The 18401-nt window shown below is 40.5% G+C and overlaps 1 protein-coding gene across 1 annotated transcript in view; it reads left to right on the top strand.

Moving 5' to 3' along the window:
- Nucleotides 1–18401, top strand: part of Acot9 (acyl-CoA thioesterase 9) — a 77804-nt gene that overhangs the window by 17181 nt on the left and 42222 nt on the right. The gene's annotated exons all lie outside the window — the stretch shown is intronic.

Raw genomic sequence — 18401 nt, 5'->3', positions numbered from 1 at the left:
AAACAGTAAAGAAAATTTGGAATCTATTTTTGTCAAAGTACACTAAAAAAATTGAAATTAAAGTTTCTTTAGTTGTTTGAGATAGAGAGAAATTTGGAATCTATTTGTAAAGTTTCTTTCTTTACTAGTTTGAGACAGAAAGAGTCTCAGATTAGGAAAATTCAAACACAGACAGGAATTTCTGTGTGTGTGTGTGTGTGTGTGTGTGTGTGTGTGTGTGTGTGTGTGTGTGTGTGTGTTTACTTGTTTATGGGTCCAGTATATCCTCAGCTGGCATCAAACTTGCTATGTAGTTGAGGATGACTTTGACTCTTAAAACCCCAGCCTCTGCTTCCCAATTCTGTGATTACAGGTATAGTGCTTAGCAGACAAAGGGGTTTAAGATGACAGTTTTCTTGCTTTTGCCTGTCTTTTGGGGTGTGTGGTGGGAAGGGGATTCTCATTGAATAACTCAGACTGGTCTGAAACTCAGCTTCTCAAGTGCTAGGATTCCAGACATGTGTCACCATATCTGAGCTGACATTTCCCAGGACATTTTGTTTGCAATATGTTGATTGTAAACCATGAATTAGGCTGGAATCGTGTCTATTCATCACCTTATAATTAATTTTCTAAAGTAAGAAGACATTCATCCATAAGCAGAAACAAGTCAAAGAGGGAGAAACATTGCTTGAAGGCCTTGAAAGTGCTGAATGTGTCCACGAGAGAGGAACTTGAGGATTACAGCCTGAGACCTCATGATTATTTAGGTTTCTAGATGATTTCTTGTTTCCAAGTTTGGATCCACTGATTTTGCAGAAACCTGTTTCCACTGGTGACTATTGTAGACAGCTGGGGTCATGAGCCTACCAGTTCCTCAGATCTACTCTCATCACCAGTTTCTCCTCAGCAAGTCTGGAGTGTCAAGTCTGTACCTGCTGGTGGAGAAGGATGTAACTAATTGCACATCTGATAAGAACAATTTGGAAAATGCTTACTAGCCATTACTTGTTAGGCATACTGACTTTGGGGACCATTACTTAATGCTTTTGAGATATGATTTCTTCATCTGTAAAATGGAGATATCAAGTTTCCATGTTTAATTTTTGTGAGAATTACATGGGACAACTGATCAATGAGTGCTCAATTAATAATGCTGCTTACTGTAAATCCCTCACTTACTTAACATGCCTTTATTATGTATTCTCAACATGTAAATACTGAGCTAAATGCTGAATATGTGGGAACTTTTGCTACTTCTATTTAGTCATTTGATCAATCCAAATTATTATGTAGTTACAGTGTATTTGGGCTCTGTGCCACATGTAGAAACCATAGTAGTAAATGAGATAGAACCTTCAGGACTCTAGATACATATTTTGGTTCTACCAATAGGACACTTTTCTTTCTTATTAATTCTTTAGATATCTTTGGTGAAATCATCTCTTTGGGCTTGGATGTAGCTCAGTGGTAAGAGTACTTACTTAGTATGCACAAGATCTTGGCTTCCATCTTCAGCATCACAAAATAAAATGTTGGGCACCGTAGCACACATCTGTAATCCCTGCACTAGGGAAGTGAAAACAGGAAATTTTTTAAATGGAGGCCAGTCTGGGCCATATAGGGAAACCTTGCCTCATGAACCAAGGGCTGTGGATATAGTTCAAGAACAGAATGCTTAAGTACCTAGTATATACGAGGCCCTGGGTTCCACCCCTCTCACTGAAAAACAAAACAAAAAAACTTTTGTTCAGTGAGAGAGTTCGTGGTCAAACACCTTCCTACACCATGTCTGGTTCTGACTGACTAATGGGCCAGAACAGGGGTTATCAAAATCCAAGAAACCTGTGCCCACATAGGTAGGTGGAGCTAAATGGGAGCTTTCATTTTCTTTCATCTTTTTAGAAGAACCTAGCATACTAGGGGAGGAATTCCACTGAAGAACTGAGGGGAGAAATTCTGCTATAAGCAGGAGGAAGAAACATAGAAGCAACATAAATCAAAACGTCGGCTCCAGACTTCCCTCTAGACTCCGGAACAAGCTGGAGGACGTGTCTTTCCCCAGTGAAGAGGGAAAACGAAGTCTTACGGATGTCTTCCTGTTTGCAGCCTTCAGTAGAGTGTTATTCACCCAGTTCTTTCCGGCTGAGAGAGGCAAGGGGGTAGAAAAGTGGTAAGGATTTCATTGAGCCTCAGCCTTGCGAGTAGGCAGAAGAAAGGAAGGAAGAAAGAAGTCTTTATGGTCCTCTGTCACAGGGAGAATGAGCTACAAAAGCGGAACTTTTTCATGCTGCCAGCACTCATGTTCTCTCACGCATTATAATGCCACAGAGAATCGCTGTCTCTTTCCTTGCTCAATGGCCTCCTCTGTTAAACAAGCTTTTAGTAGGAGGCATTGAAGTTCAAGAATAGGAGCAATATATAGAGAAAAAAAACATTTTAAAGCAATGAGAAAATAAATCCCTTTCAATTTTAAAGCACTGTGAAGGGTTTAGGTTTGGGATGATGGGCCAATAAATTCAATTTAGGATGCTCTGAATGCATGTAATGGACACGAGTTGTGAAAGAGGATATAAAAGTCATTGCTTTTCTAGTTCTAATTATGTCATGGATTTTTGTTTTGTTTTTGGTGGTAGATAAGTGCATTAATTACATTTGATACTGAAAGTGTAAAATTTAGAGTGAAACTCCACAGCTTCCATTCCAAATGCCTATTCTATCTGTGTAATAGTTTATTGAGTTGTGTTGAATCTAGATCTGTTTAATTTTGGTGTATGTGTGATGCTTTAATTTATTTGTAAGTCTTTAAATAATAAAGTTTATAAAATTAAAAAATTAGGAGGTTCTGAAGGGTCCTTTTGAGGTTGACATATCACGTAAGATGTTTTCTCATGCAGTAGATCACCCTTCTTGTCACTGTAATGAACCTAATTTTCAATCAGATGGAATGTGAATGTTATTTATCATGTAGATTCTTCTGGTTTTATATTATGCTCATGGAATTCGGTTGTTTAAATTCATCTCACTGACATTTGAAGACTGGATTGGTATCAAACTAACTTTTGGAAGTCAGAGAATTGTTCAGCATCTTTGTTCTTCTTTATTAGACTGTTGACGATCTGGTTTCCATCATCCAATCACAATGTTGTTGTGATTTTTCCCTTGACACAGAATTGATCCTTCTGCAATCATGCCCAGGCCCCAATCAAGGAAATCTTATATATTGAGAATAAACTAAATGCCAGTCCCAAAGTTTAAAAGGTGATTCTTCCCTTTGATAAGTAACAGTATTACTGCAGTACCAAGATGAACAATCCAATTATTAAAGCAAAATTATGACACAGCAAATTATCAGGTACAGACTTTGTGAGCTAAGAAATTGAGGGCAAATAAAAGCTGATCATGAATAAAGGAGTCAGGAAATCCTCTTAAATGTATGGCTTTATTTGGGCCTTGAAAAAAATCCATACATGCTGGAAAGTAGCTTAATGAAGGGTATAAAGCATTATCAGACCAGAGGAAGAAATGAGAATTTCAGATTCTGTTTCCCATCTGTAAAATGAACCAAGAAGCCAGACATAAGCCCCCTCTGTGGCAGAAACTGTTGCCTTCACACTATTTATTATTATTGTTGCTGTTGTTTGATTGTGTGTGTGTGTGTGTTTTAGTGCTGAGATGGAATTTAGAGCCTTGTCTATACTAGACAAGTCCTGTACCATTGAACTATACCCCAGCCTGTTTTCATTCTTGTTGCTCCAGGACTCAGCAGTTTCTCACAGGTACTTGATATGTGTGTTCTATGTCATTTGACTTGAACAAAATAGTACATGGAAGAGATAGTTTGACAGCTAGTTTACCCAGGACAAAGTGAGTAAGCAGTCATTTCCCTCAGTGACTTGGCACTCAGTTCAGAGATACCCTACCAGAGGTGTGTTAGTTCTCCCAGAGCATCAAACTAAATTCTTCAAGAGTAGGGCAAAAGAGGTCTCTTCTTTTGGCATTCACTTCTGCTGAGGACACATAGCTCTAGTTGTTTCCATGAAAGATTCTTCGAGTTCATAGTGATAGTGACCCTGCTGTCAGGAGGTGGGGGTCGGGGTACCTGACCATGTTTTATTGGTACCTTTAATTTAAATGGCATTCCTTAATTAGCCAGGAATCTAGGTGTATGATAATGTTTGACACGGCATATTAAGTGTAAAAACTTAATTTGGAAAACTCTAATATTTTAATAACGAGTTTATGAAACTAGAAATGTTATTTTGGGTCATTTTATATTTTTTTCTTCTGAGTGTAGAATTCCCTCAAATGTCACATTTTCTGTGTGGCTTTCTAAGCCACTGTTCTGCACCATCATCTAGATGCCTCCATGCTCTGTCACGATAGATGAATTGAGTTGCTTGCTGCTGCTTCTGAGAGAGGGTGGCACACTGCACTGAAATACTTATAGTAATTTGGGAACATTTTCACCTTTTTCTCTCTAGGTGGTGATGAATTTGTAGGTGTTAGGAGCCCTCCTTGTCTTTGTTTGTTTGTTTAAGATTTATTTTATATATGTATGAGTGTTTTGCCTGTATGTATACATATGTACCATGTGCCTGTCTGGTGCCTTGGGAAGGTCAGGAGGGTGTTAGATCCCCTAGAACTGTAGTTTTAGATGGTTTTGAGTCACAAAGTGAGTAGTGGAATGAAAATTGGGTCCTCTGATAGAGCAAGAAGTTTAAACTGGTAAACCATCTCCCCAGCCCTTATTTTTAAAACTACATTTTTGTGTGTGTGCACCTGAGTGCCCATGAACATGATAGCTCAGCAGATAAAGGCTGTTCTTTTTAAATTGATATTTTATGAAATCTTTTCTAATTGCCAAATCTAAGAAAGGCAGAGAAACTTGTGAAGCACAAAGAATTTGGCAATGTGTTCTGAACTGAGTGAATGTTTAAATAATGCTATTCACATAAAACTAGAGTTCTGGCTTCCTTAGAAACATGGGAAGCTCTAGCTCACTGAGCCCAGCCTCCCACACAGCTGGGAGCCAACAGCTACCACTTGCTGTCTCTATGACCTAAAGTTTAACATTCCTTATCTGTGTTCCTCTCGCTCCCCTCTTCTCCATCCCCTTATCCACATTCCCACAGCTTGAAGACTTGATCCATGAATTCTCCTTTTTTGATCTGTGTATGCTCTATACCCAGCCCAGGACTTAACATATAGTGACTTAAGAAGTGAATATAGTAGAATTGATTTACTGTGTTGGCTCTATAGATTTTAAAGCATTTAAGACAGAGTTTCCTTATTCCTATATGCATTCTCTTTCTCTCTTCTCTTTTCTCCCTACCTCCTCTCTCTCATCTCACAATATATAGCCCAGGCTGGCTTCAAACTCATGATTTTTCCTGTGTCAGCCTTCACAGTGCAGAAATTTGAGGTATATTGCATTATCTATAACTCTTGACTAAATCTAAGTCATCTGTGGAACTGTTTTGCAGTTGATTCTGAGAAGAGGAATGAAGAAGGAACAGGCTCCTTGTGGGATGTGCTCAGAATCCAAAGAGAAATGAGATTCAAAACAGATAAACAGCATGCACAAGGATTTGGCTTCTACTCCCAGCAACACACTAACACATGCACACATACATGAACAAAAGCACACACTCTCACACACACACAGCACGAGAGAGAGGGGGGGAGAGGATGCAGAAAGAGATACAGAGAAAGATATGGTGAAAGAAAGACATAGACAGAGATTTTCATAGTTTTGACTGAATTTCCATGAGATCAGGCATTGACACAAAGGCCTGAGAAAATGCAACCTAAGGTTAGGCCCCGGGTGGAGCTCTGGGAGTCTAATTAGTGAGAAAGAGGAGGGTTTATATGAGTGAGAATTGTTGAAACCAAGGTTGGATAAAGCACAGGGACAAATAGCCAAACAAATGGAAACACATGAACTATGAACCAAAGGCTGAGGGGCCCCCAACTGGATCAGGCCCTCTGAATAGGTGAGACAGTCAATTGGCTTGATCTGTTTGGGAGACATCTAGGCAGTGGGACCAGGTTCTGTGCTCAGTGCAGGAGTTGGCTGTTTGAAACCTGGGCTTATGCAGGGACACTTGGCTCAGTCTGGGAGGAAGGGACTGGACCTGCCTGGACTGAGTCTACCAGGTGGATCTCAGTCCTCAGGGGAGTCTTTGCCCTGGAGGAGGTGGGAATGGAGGGTGGGCTGGGGAGAAGGGGAGGGGGCGAGAGGAGGGAGAACAAGATAATCCATGGCTGATATGTAGAACTGAATAGTATTGTAAAATTAAATTAAATTAAATTAAAAAAAAAGAAAATGTGGAAGAGTGGTGTTTTAGATGCACACTTCTAGATGTCATTGGAGAGAATTATTCAGTGCTGGGAAACACAGTACTACTGATTAACTAGTCAACTAATTAACTAGTTAACTAATACTCACATAGTTATATTAGTTGTATCACAAATAATCAAAAGACTCATCCAACTTTTAATTAATATACAGTTTGCATTATAGTGTTCAGGAAAAGAAATTCTGAAATAACTTTATTTCTTCTTCTGCCCTTGATATGGCATGTTAGAACTGACTGAGACCTTGGAGAATATCTGCATGGTGAGAGCTCCAAGTTATAGATAAGAAGTGATTAAAAAACTTGTATTTGATTAGTCATGGCAGCATTATTCATGGTAGCCCCAAAGGAGAAACAACGTAAGTGTCTATCAACTGATGGATTAGCCAAATAAGGTATTCATGACATTTCATTCCACTCTAAAAAGAAATGAGGCTGAGGAGATGGATTAGTGAGTAAAAAGACTTACTGGGCAAGCCTGATGACCTGAGTTAGGTTCTCAGAACCCATGATAGAGGAGGGAATTATTCACAAATGTTGTCCTATAACCACTATACATGAGCCATGACAAATGCACACACACACTTAAGAAAGACATACCCATACACTCATGCACACACATGTGCCTTTCTCTCTAACACACGCACTAAATGAAAAAATTAAAATATGAAAAGAAATGAGTTACTGATAAATGCTATAACATAGATGATCGTCAGAAATGTTCTCAGGTGAGATATGCCATGAAAGACCACCACATTTTGGATATTTCTATTTGTATGACCTGTCCAGGATAGAGGAATGTATAGACAGAGAAGAAAACTTAATTGTTCAGGGAAAGAGACTGGGAGGTGACTTCAGGCATAAAAACTCTGTCATTTCTTTTTGAATAGAGAGAATATTCTGGAATTGGATGGTAGTGACAGTTCTAATTGCTATGAAGAAAGGGCTGAGAGGGGCTTATCGTAGCTTGGGAGTCATAGCAGAGTTGGGGGTAGGTCAGGGGTGGCCGGGGCAGGCTATCTTCAGGAAATGAGTTTAAGAAGTTGGTCAAGGAAAGGGTGAGGGAAGGGCTTTCTGAGAAGGAATGATGGGTATGAAATCAGGAGCTGGGCAGTGGGGGAGCCTAGTAAATCGGGAAACTCCAAGAAGCCAAGAGGAGTTGAATGATGGTGGTGAGGAGGAGGAGGAGGAGGACGAGGAGGAAGAGGAGGAGGCAGAAGTGGCACTGGTTGGTGGCCGGGAGTGAGGGGATTAGCAAGGATCAGTAGCCCATGATGTGGTGGTATTCTAATTGTACTGAAATGTGATTTTGATTGTATGTTAATAAATAAGGTTGCCCCGGGGGTCAGAGCTATTAGAGCCATAGACAGAGTGTGGCGGTGGTGGCACACGCCTTTAATCCCATAGATCTCTGTGTTCAGGGATACAGCCAGCATTGGAGACATATGCCTTTAAGACCTAGGGGGCTGTACATTCAGACAGTGACGAGGCAGTCACGTGTTTGGGTTTACAACCAATGAGAAGGCAGAACAATAATACTATAAAAAAAGACGTACAGACAGGATATAGCTCTCTTTCAGGAAGCTGGGACACCGCAGGCGGAAGGGTGAGATTTTAGCTCTGAGCTCTGACCTCTCGGCTTTCTCTTTTACATTGTTTCTGTGTTTCTTATTTAATAAGACGGTTGGTTACAGCTACACATGCAGAGCAGTCTGGTTTTTATTAAAAGATCAGTGGGCGGCCTTTAAAGTCTAAAAGTCATATGATTATATTTTGCTTTAAAATCATCATGTTGGAGGAGATCAGGAGAGGTGAAGAGTAGATTAACTAGGTGACTCCAGTAAGAGGATTCCACATGAGAACAGGCTGATAGCAGGTGGAGGATCTGAAGAGTAGTGGACAGATTTGAAATGCTTATTAGAAATTAAAATTTGGTACTCTTAAAAACAAAGATTTTGTCCCTGTGCTTTTTCCAATCATGGTCTCAATATCTCTTGCACATATAATCCCTCCTCTCTCTTTCTGGAGCTCCACCTGGGGCTTGGCCATGGATCTCTGCATCTGTTTCCACCAGTCACTGGATAAGAGTTCCAGCATGACAGTTAGGGTGTTTGGCCATCTGATCACCAGAGTAGGTCAGCCCAGGCACTCTCTCGACCATTGCCAGTAGTCTATAGTGGAGGTTATCTTTGTGGATTTCTGGGGAACTCTCTAGAACTCTGCTTCTTCCTATTCCTATGGGGTCCTCACCTATCATGGTATCCCCTTCCTTGTTCTCCCACTCTGTTCCTGATCCAGCTGGGACCTCCTGCTCCCCTAAGCTCTCTTTGCCCTGACCATTGCCCTCCATTACCCAGGGACAAATAGCCAAACTAGTGGAAACACATGAACTGTGAACCAATAACGGAGGAGCCCCCATGGAAATGGACCAGCACTCTGGATAAGTGAGACAGTTGATTAGCTTGAACTATTTAGGAGGCTCCAGGCAGTGGGACCAGAACATGTCCTTGGAGCATGAACTGGCTTTTTGGAACCTAGGGGCTATGCTGAAACATTTTGCTCAGTCTTGGTGTAGGGTGGAGGGGACTGGACCTGCCTCAGCTGAATCTACCAGGCTGGGCTGACTCCACAGAGGAGACCTTGCCTTGGAGGAGGTGGGAATGGGGGTGGGTTGAGGGGGAGGGCTGGGGGTGGGTGGGAGGAGGGAGGACAGGGGAATCTGTGGCTGATATGTAAAATTAAATTAATTTAAAAAAAAACAAAGATTTTTGCCACACAGCCATCGCCTTTGACTTCATTAGATGTATCTTGGTTCAATACTTCCTTTTGAGTGTGTGCATTACTGTGGAGTTCAGAAGTCAATCTTGAGTCATTCCTTAGGCACTGTCCACTTTATTATTTTAAGACAGGCTTTCTCACCAGCCTAGAGCTTGCCAAGTGCAATAGGTTGGCTGACCACTTAGCCCTGGGAATCTGCTTGCTTCTGCAATCCCAGCACAATGATTACATCAAGTGCTACCACACCTGGCTTTTAAAAACAAAAAAATAAATAAATCAAGGATTCTGGGGATGAACCCAGGCCTGAGCTATCTCCCTAATCTTCAATAGGTTCTTTTTCTCCGCTTGGTAGAGAATGTGAAATTCTTATTTTTCTCAACAACTTCCTCCACTCCCTGCAATGTTCAACGTGAAACACGCATAAGAATTTCTCCATTTGCATGTCTTTCCATCTGATAAATGAAGACAGCAGATAGATCACCGAATCCACCTGTCATTCGGCTCATTGATGTAAGGTCTGTTTTCTTTAACTGATTATGTTAGCCATTCATTGAAATGTAGAAAACCCACTAGGGGCCCCTGTAAAAAAAGATTTAAAAAAAAAAAAACTCACATGCATCCTAGGCTGGCCTAGGACTATAAACCTAATGTGTAGCTGGGAATGGATGACCTTGAACATCTTATCCTCCTGCTTCCACCTCCTGAGCACTAGAATTGCAGCTCATCTGGAGAAAAAAGCCAGGGCAGTGTGCATGCTAGGCATACATTCTACCAACCAACTATATCCCCGCCCAATTATAAATTTTTAAGAATTACTCCTGGTAGTATTTTGAATGAGTTTCCTAAAGCCAACGATTACAAGTTCTACCACTTTAGAATGGAAAATTCATTGTTTTTAATTAAAAGGCTTTAGACCCTGATGTCTTGAGACTAATGAAATAGCCAGCAATGGAAGATACCAGCTATGTTTCCTCCATTTGTAAGCTTTGGCATCCTTGTTTCCAGATCTATTTTTGCCCAGTGATTAGCTATGTATTTCTAGAACAAGGCAGAAATTGGTCACTAGAGCTTAGATCTCTAATTTGAGGTGACAGTCCCTACCTTGATAGAATTCAACAAATTCTTCGTATGTGAGGGTAGGATGTTGGGGGGAGTCAAATAAATATTTTAATAGAGTTGAAAGCTATCATTTGAAATGAATTGTAAGTAAGAGTACAGTGTGATACACCTATAATCCTAGCTACTTGGGAAGCTGAGTCAGGAGGATTTCGAGTTCAAGGCCAGCTGGAAAGTATAATGTTAATTTGTCTGAGAAAGGAGCTGAGGCCTCTTGGCTAATAAAGTCATCATTTTTACATGTGAAATGTAGCTAAGATTAGGGTGAGGAAAACGAGTCATTCATTTTGTTTGCAAAATTTAAGGGAACACCAAAAAGAAATGAAGAATTGTACTGACTAGTCTTATGTCAACTTGACACATAAATGAGTTTTCTGAAAGGAGAAACCTCAATTGAATAGATAACCTTCATAAGATCAGGCTGTAAGGCATTTCCTTTAATTAGTGACTGAGGGAGGGCCCAGCCCATTGTAGGTGGTGCCATCCCTGGGTTTGTGGTCCTGGGTTCTATAAGAAAGCAGGATGAGCAAACTAGGGGAGCATACCAGTAAGCAGCTCCCCTCCATGGCCTCTGCATCAGCTCTTGCTTCTAGGTTCCTGCCCTGTTTGAGTTCCTATTCTGACTGGGTTTGATGATAAACAATGATGTAGAAGTGTAATTCAAATAAAACTTTTCCTCCCCAAGTTCCTTTTGGCCATGGTGTTTCATTACAGCAATAGGGACCCTAACTAAATATTTCTATGTAATATTTTTGAAATCAAAATTTGTAATCAAGACATATGCCTTTCTCACCTAACCCTAGTCCCAGCAATGCTTGGCATTGGTGGTTTCCCCACTTAGTAACAAAGGGAATGAATGATGAGGTCAACCATCAGCTAGGTTTCAGACATCAGGAAAAATTAGGGATAAACCTCCCGAGTGACATATGAAGTAAGAAGTTAAGATAAGCCTGGAATAGAGATTAGGTTGGGTGAACATCTGTCCCTGTTATGTGTTTGTGGAAACATTTGCCTAACATCTGAACTATAAGAGGCGGTGCTATTTTTACAATGGCAGGTACCTCCTCCACAAGGCACATGGAATAATAGCATCTTGCATCTCTGTGTGGGAGTAGGTTCCTAGAACATCCCCTGTGGATACTACCCGGTTGTAGCACTTGAAAGAAACTGCAGTGTAATTGAAATTAGCAGTGAAGTGTAAACAATGGAGAAAAAGTAGTAACATGGCAAGAACTTAAAGCACATGAAGGTCTGTATACAAGAATAGCACTAGACTTGCTGTGTATTGTATCAAGGGTAGTTTCTAGGAAGAAGCTATTAACTCAGCATTACATTTAATGACAAGAGTGCTCCCCAGAGAGATGACTCAGTGGTTTAGAGTTCTGGCTGCTTTTCCAGAGGATCTGAGATGGGTTTCCAGCACCCACACCAAGCAGTCTACAACTACCTGCAACTCTAGCTCCAGGAGATCTGATTCTCATCTGGCCTCTATGGGCATCTTCACTCATGTGCACATTTCTACACACATACAAACACACACACACACACACACACACACACACACACACACGCGCGCGCGCGCGTGTGTGTGTGTGTGTGTGTGTGTTGTGTGTTCCCTAAATAACTGCCCTAAAAATGGGGAAGAGGTCACAGAATGACAGTTTACATTTATGGGACAGATTTAATGGAACCTGTGTTTCAGAGTCCATGCCAATTCCAGCATTTTTCTTCCTAAATCTATTCCTAGGAAATATTTAAGTTCTCTATATTAATCATATATGTTTTAGATTAATTCCATAAAATTTAGCCAGAGGGAACCTCAATGTGGAATTGTACCATCTGTTGTTGCCTCAAATTGCAAATGAAATTTGCTGAACTAATTCATGAAAATGGTTTGATAACTTGTTCTCTGTTTTTGCACTATATCTTTCATTTTTTAAGACATCACAGCTTGATTAATTGGAAAGTGTATCCTATTTTTTCACCTATACAAATTTCTATTTTGACTGTGAGAGACGGAGTGGATGAAAATATCTTGTTTTGGGCTTAGGAGCCTTGCACTAAAGTTCTGGTTCTGCAAGTGTTACTTTAGGCAAGGCTTCTAACTTCTTTAAGCAGTTTCCTTTGTAAAAATTGTTACATATTGATATTGATATTAATGGTAATTAATAAATGAAGTAAGTAAGTGATGATATCAGAACCACCAGGAATATGTGCAGGATTTAAGATAAATATGGATCAGAAGATTGAGATGTGAAGGTTCTCTTTACAGCTCTGAAATTTAATGCATGTATGATTTTTGATATGAGTCAAGCCGAGCTCACTCATTTCTTGATCCCACTTCTATTCAACTCCACCTCCAATCCAATAATGACTGACAATATGGATTAGATATTCACAACAGTATGAAATCTCAGCAAATCATATTTAAATGGACCAGATAATAGTCTCTTGATCACTTGGGTGAAAATGTTTATAGAATAATATTTAATCTAGGTTTATTATCAGATTAATTGCTCACTTTTTATTCTTTCTCTGAACTAGCAGCTTGCCTGTTTTGCTGAACACTGGCCCTCAAGCACAGTACAACCAGCATATCTGGTAGTGCAGTTATGCATGTTGTTTGCCATTAGATTTTAGGGACATTCATAGCTCTGGGCATTACTATGAACTTTGAAATGGGATTTCTCTGTGTTGGAACACGAGCTTGGATGTTGGTCATCTTCAGTTGAGCACATGACTTATTTTTTGGCCCTGCTTAATGGGTAACTTGTGGCTTACTATATTAGTCAGAGTTCTTCAGAGAAATCATTGTTTTGTATTAAAAATTAATTTTATTTTATGTGTATGACTGTTTTGCCTGCAATGCCTTGTACATTAGGAGACCAGGGCACTGAATCCACTAAAACTGGAGTTATAGACAGTTGTGAGCTGCCATGTGGGTGCTGGGAATTGAACCTGAGTCCTCTGGAAGAGCTGCCAGGGCTCTTATCTGCTCAGTTATCTCTCTAGTCCAGAGAAAAATAGTTTTTATCCAGGGAAACTGCACCTACAGTTTTACTCTTTAAGTTTCATTTTGAAGTACTGAAGATTGAACCTAGGACTTTGTATAAGTTTGGGTTTTTATTGCTGTGATAAATCATCATGACCAAGACAACTTATAAAAGAAAGTGTTTGATTAGGCTTAATGTCTCAGAGTGAAGGCCTTGTGGCAGGAACAACTGAGAGCAAGGAGAAAGCAGAGAGCACATTAGGAAGGACATGAGTCTTTTGAAACCTCAAAGCCTGCTTCCAGTGACAAACCTCCTCCAAAAAAGCCACACCTCCTAATCCTTCCCAATCAGTTCTGTCAGTTGGGTACCAAGTATTCACACATAGGAGCTTATGGAGGCCATTCTCTTTCAAACCACCACAGACCTTTCACATGTTGAGCAAATACTCAACCATTGAGCTATATCCTTCAGTTTTGTTTTTTAAATCATGATCTGAGGTAACAAAGGGAAAAGAATCCTGTTAATTTGGCTGCTATTTAAAGAATGAGTTTGTTCACAAGACATCTTTGCCTGATAAGTATAGTTAGCTCTCACTCCTCACCAAAGAAGTAGATAGAGACCATAACAGAAATCCATAACTGGTCAAAATATACAGAACAATGTATTGTGGAATGCCCATTCCCAGTGGATAACACAGCTCCTGCACATAAGGCTCAGGAACATTGAGGAAGAGAGAGCAGGAAGCATGGAGGAACCATAAGAACAGAAAGTCTGATGTGAGATTGTATTTCTTAAAAATGACAGGGAAGGTACACCCACATACTATAATAATATGGTTACCTAAAAAATGAGAACACTAATAGACATGCTAAAATGGGAGTGGGAAATTTCAAGGGGTCCCATCCTTAGACCAAGAACTGTAGGAAACTAAGGAATGCTGAGAAAGGGTGAATTAGTCTTTCCCAGGAATAAGCCTTTTAATTGGTCAGCCATAAAATCATACACACACAAGCAACACTAAATAAACTCAGCATGTTGTATTTATATATTTGTATATATGTATGCATTTGTGTAACAAATATACATGTATTTGTATGTAACAATAATAATCAAAATAATATTTGAGAGGGAACACGAGGGTGTATGGAGGGATTAGAGGGAGGGAAAGGAAGGGAGAAATGATTAAATTAATTATATCTTAATTAAAATAAAAAAATAAGTAAGAAAAATGAGAGGGCTGGAAAAATGGCTTAGAAGTTAATAGTATTGTGGTAGTTTGAATAAGAATTTGGCCCCCATAGGCTCATGTATTTGAATGCTTAGTCACCAGGGAGTGGCAATATTTGAAGGATTAGAAGGTATGATTGTGTGAGTATGTGTGTCACTGGCGGCAGGCATTGAAGTTTCAAAAGCCATCCTAGGCCTGGTTTCTCTCTCTTTGCCTATGGATAAGGATATAGAATTCTAAGCCACTTCTCCAGCACCATATCTGCCTGCCTGCCACTATGCTCCCTGCCACAAATTGTTGGAACACAGTCCATGAATGAAGATGTATGAGGAGAATTCTGATTGCTTGTGAGAAGACTCCAAGAAAACAGGACAAGAGTCCTGTGACCTCAGGCCTCCAAAGCACAAGATTGTTCTTGGAATATGCTTTTTGCCCCTCCCAGGATCATGGTGTTGCCTTGGTCATGGTGTCTTTTCATAACAATAGAATAGTGACTAAGACAGCCAGGCACTATTCTTGCAAAAGAACTAAGTTCAGTTCCCAACATTCATATCTGTTGTCTCAAAATGGCTCACAACCATCTATAACTCCACTTCTGGACTCCACAAGCACCTGCCCTCACATGCACAAACACGCACCTCCAGATACACACACATAATGAAAAACTTGAAATATCTTCCTGTAAATAAATAAATAAAACTATGAGAAAGATAATATATTTCAGAAGGACATTCAGATCAACTTCTAAAATAGTTCATTCACATAGTTCTTAAGAGAGCAATGGAAAAGTAACTAAGACAGTCTCCTAATTTATTCTGGACCCTTTCCATACTTTTTGGCATTAGTGCTCAAATACAGGACCTTACACATGCTAGGCAAATACTGCCACTGAGCTAACATCTCAGGAAAATGGTCCCCCTTTAGTTTATTTTGAGACAGAGTCTCACTATTTTTGGAAGGCTGACTTTGAACTCACAGCAAAGCCTAGACTAGCTTCAGAACTTGTGACCCTCTCACCTCAGTCTCCAAGTAGCTAGTATTTCAGGCATTTGCCTTCACATCTGGCTCATGTAGATAATTTTGGGTTGGCTATATAATATTGGAAATAAGCTAATTTTAAAACCACAGTTTCTCTACTCTGTAAAATCATAGCATAAATTAGTTTGAAAGCTGATGACATAATCTGCCAGGAAAATTCTTTATTTAAACCAGATACTCAGAATCTATCGTCCCAAGGAAATGTGATTATTAAATTTTTTTATTTTATTTTTATTCTTTTTTTAAATTTTATTTTACCATACAATTCAGTTCTACATATCAGCAACGGATTCCCTTGTTCTCCCCCCTCCGGCCCCCCTCCCTTTTACCCCAGCCCACCCCTCATTCCCACCTCCTCCAGGGCAAAACCTCCCCCAAGGACTGAGATCAACCTGGTAGACTCAGTCCAGGCAGGTCCAGTCCCCTCCTCCCAGGCCGAGCCAAGTGTCCCTGCATAAGCCCCAGGTTCCAAAGAGCCAACTCATGCAATGAGCACAGGACCCGGTACCACTGCCTGCATGCCTCCCAAACAGATCAAGCCAATCAACTGTCTCACCCATTCAGAGGGCCTGATCCAGTTGGGGGCCCCTCAGCCTTTGGTTCATAGTTTATGTGTTTCCATTCGTTTGGCTAATTGTCCCTGTGCTTTATCCAACCTTGGTTTCAACAATTCTTGCTCATATAAACCCTCCTCTTTCTCGCTAATTAGACTCCCGGTGCTTCACCCGGGGCCTAGCCGTGGATCTCTGTATCCAGATCCCTCAGTCATTGGATGGGGTTTCTAGCACGACAATTAGGGTGTTTGGCCATCCCATTACCAGAGTAGGTCAGTTCGGGCTGTCTCTCGACCATGGCCAGCAGTCTATTGTGGGGGTATCTTTGTGGATTTCTGTGGGTCTCTCTAGCACTTTGCTTCTTCCTATTCTCATATGGTCTTCATTTACCATGGTCTCCTATTCCTTGTTCTCCCTCTCTGTTCTTGATCCAGCTGGGATCTTCCACTCCCCCAAGCTCACTTTCCCTCCACCCTCGCCCTTCATTACCCCCACTCATGTCCAGGCTGTTCATGTAGATCTCATCCATTTCTCCATCATTGGGCATCCTGTTTTCCAAGTAGCCTCCCTGGTGATGTGAGTAGCAGTCCAGTCATCCTTGTTCCACATCTAGTATCCTCCTATGAGGGAATACATACCATGTTTGTTTTTCTGAGTCTGGGTTACCTCACTCAGGGTGATTTTTTCTAGATCCATCAATTTGCCTGCAAACCTCATGATGTAATTGTTTTTCTCTGCTGAGTAGTATTCCATTGTGTATATGTGCCACAATTTATTTATCCATTCTTCAGTTGAAGGGCATCTAGGTTGTTTCCAGGTTTTGGCTATTACAAACAATGCTGATATGAACATAGCTGAGTAAGTGCTCTTGTGGTATGATTGAGCATTCCTTGGGTATATGCCCAAGAGTGGTATAGCTGGATCTTGGGGGATATTAAAATTTTTTTGATCATAGTACATGACTGAACTATAACACACTATCAGATTTTGTTATTTATTGTTCTGCTTGTAGTAAAGACATTGATAATGTATCTGCCTATCTATCATTATGTGTTTTTAAATTTTCATTATATGTGAGACACAAGTAAGAAAAAAGGTGAGTTGGCAGATGGGTTGTGTAAGAACAGGAATTTTCACCATTACACAGTTGTTACATGATTCCTGTCTGGCTTTGTGACTATGTTGCCTCTCATCTGTGATTTCCAAGCTGTGATACATAAATGCCTTACAACAGCAACAAGAACAACAGTGAGACATCAGGGTTGCTAAGACATTAAAATAATAAAAAAAATTTATTTTATGTATATGAGTCTTTGTATGTATGTATGTGTACTATGTGTGTGGCTTGGTATGTGCAGAGGCCAGAAGAGGCCATCAGATCCCCTGGGATGGTTTTGAGCTGCATGTGGGTGCTGTGCATGGAACCTTGATCCCCTGCAAGAGCAGTAAGTGTTCATAACTGCTGACCTATCTTTCCAGCCTGATTAAAAGGTTGAGATAGAGACACACACGCGTGCTAGGTTGGCTGCTTTTAACATGGCTTCCCTGACTTTAGAACGAAGATAAGTGAGCCAAATATTCAGAGTTTTCCACTTTAAATATCATTTGCTGTGGAGTCTATGGGGTTCGTCGCTCAGGATTTCTTCCTAAAAAATGTTTCCTAGTCTCTGAATGGTCACTTATGCAAACATCTATATTAGTAGATTGTGACTCAGCACCTGGCCATAGGTCTGGGTGAGAGGATTCCTATTAAGTAAATAAGACCTTCTCACAATCAACTCATCTAGCAATATGCCATCATGCCTAATTTCTGAAAATTTCTTTTGTTCTGTCTTTTTTTACTCCTTTTTTGGCACTGGGGATTGAACTCAGGGCCTCTAGCCTGATAGCCTTGCACTCTGCCACTTTGTTCTGTTCCTCAATCCCTTTTTTACTTTTCATTTTGAGATTGGATCTAGGTATGCTGCAAAGGTTGGACTGAAACTTACTCTGTAGTCAGGCAGATCTTGAATTTGTGATCTCCCATCCTCACTCTCCTGGGTTGCCCAGATAACAGGCATGGGCCTCTCTTGAAAAATTCTCTGCATCTTAATTTTTCTCACTAAGCATTTTTTAAACCAAAATTTCAAATAAAACCAGGAACAATATTTTTTTCTGGCCTAGACCTCAGTTTAGTGTAGGCTGGCCTCTAATTACTGGCTATTCTCCGGCCTCAGTCTACCTATTGCTAGGAGAACAAGCTAGTACCCATATTTTGGAAAGCTGCTCAAATGATGCCAAGGGCAAGAACCGCGGACTGGGAGTAAACCTGCCAAGAGTCAAGAACTAAAGAGTTCTACCCGGGCGGAGGTGCGCC

This window comes from Peromyscus leucopus, chromosome X (genome assembly GCF_004664715.2).
Source record: "Peromyscus leucopus breed LL Stock chromosome X, UCI_PerLeu_2.1, whole genome shotgun sequence".
NCBI classification, from domain to species: Eukaryota; Metazoa; Chordata; class Mammalia; order Rodentia; family Cricetidae; genus Peromyscus; species Peromyscus leucopus.
Note: the sequence above shows the minus strand (reverse complement) of the source record. Positions and strands in the feature narration are given on the sequence as shown.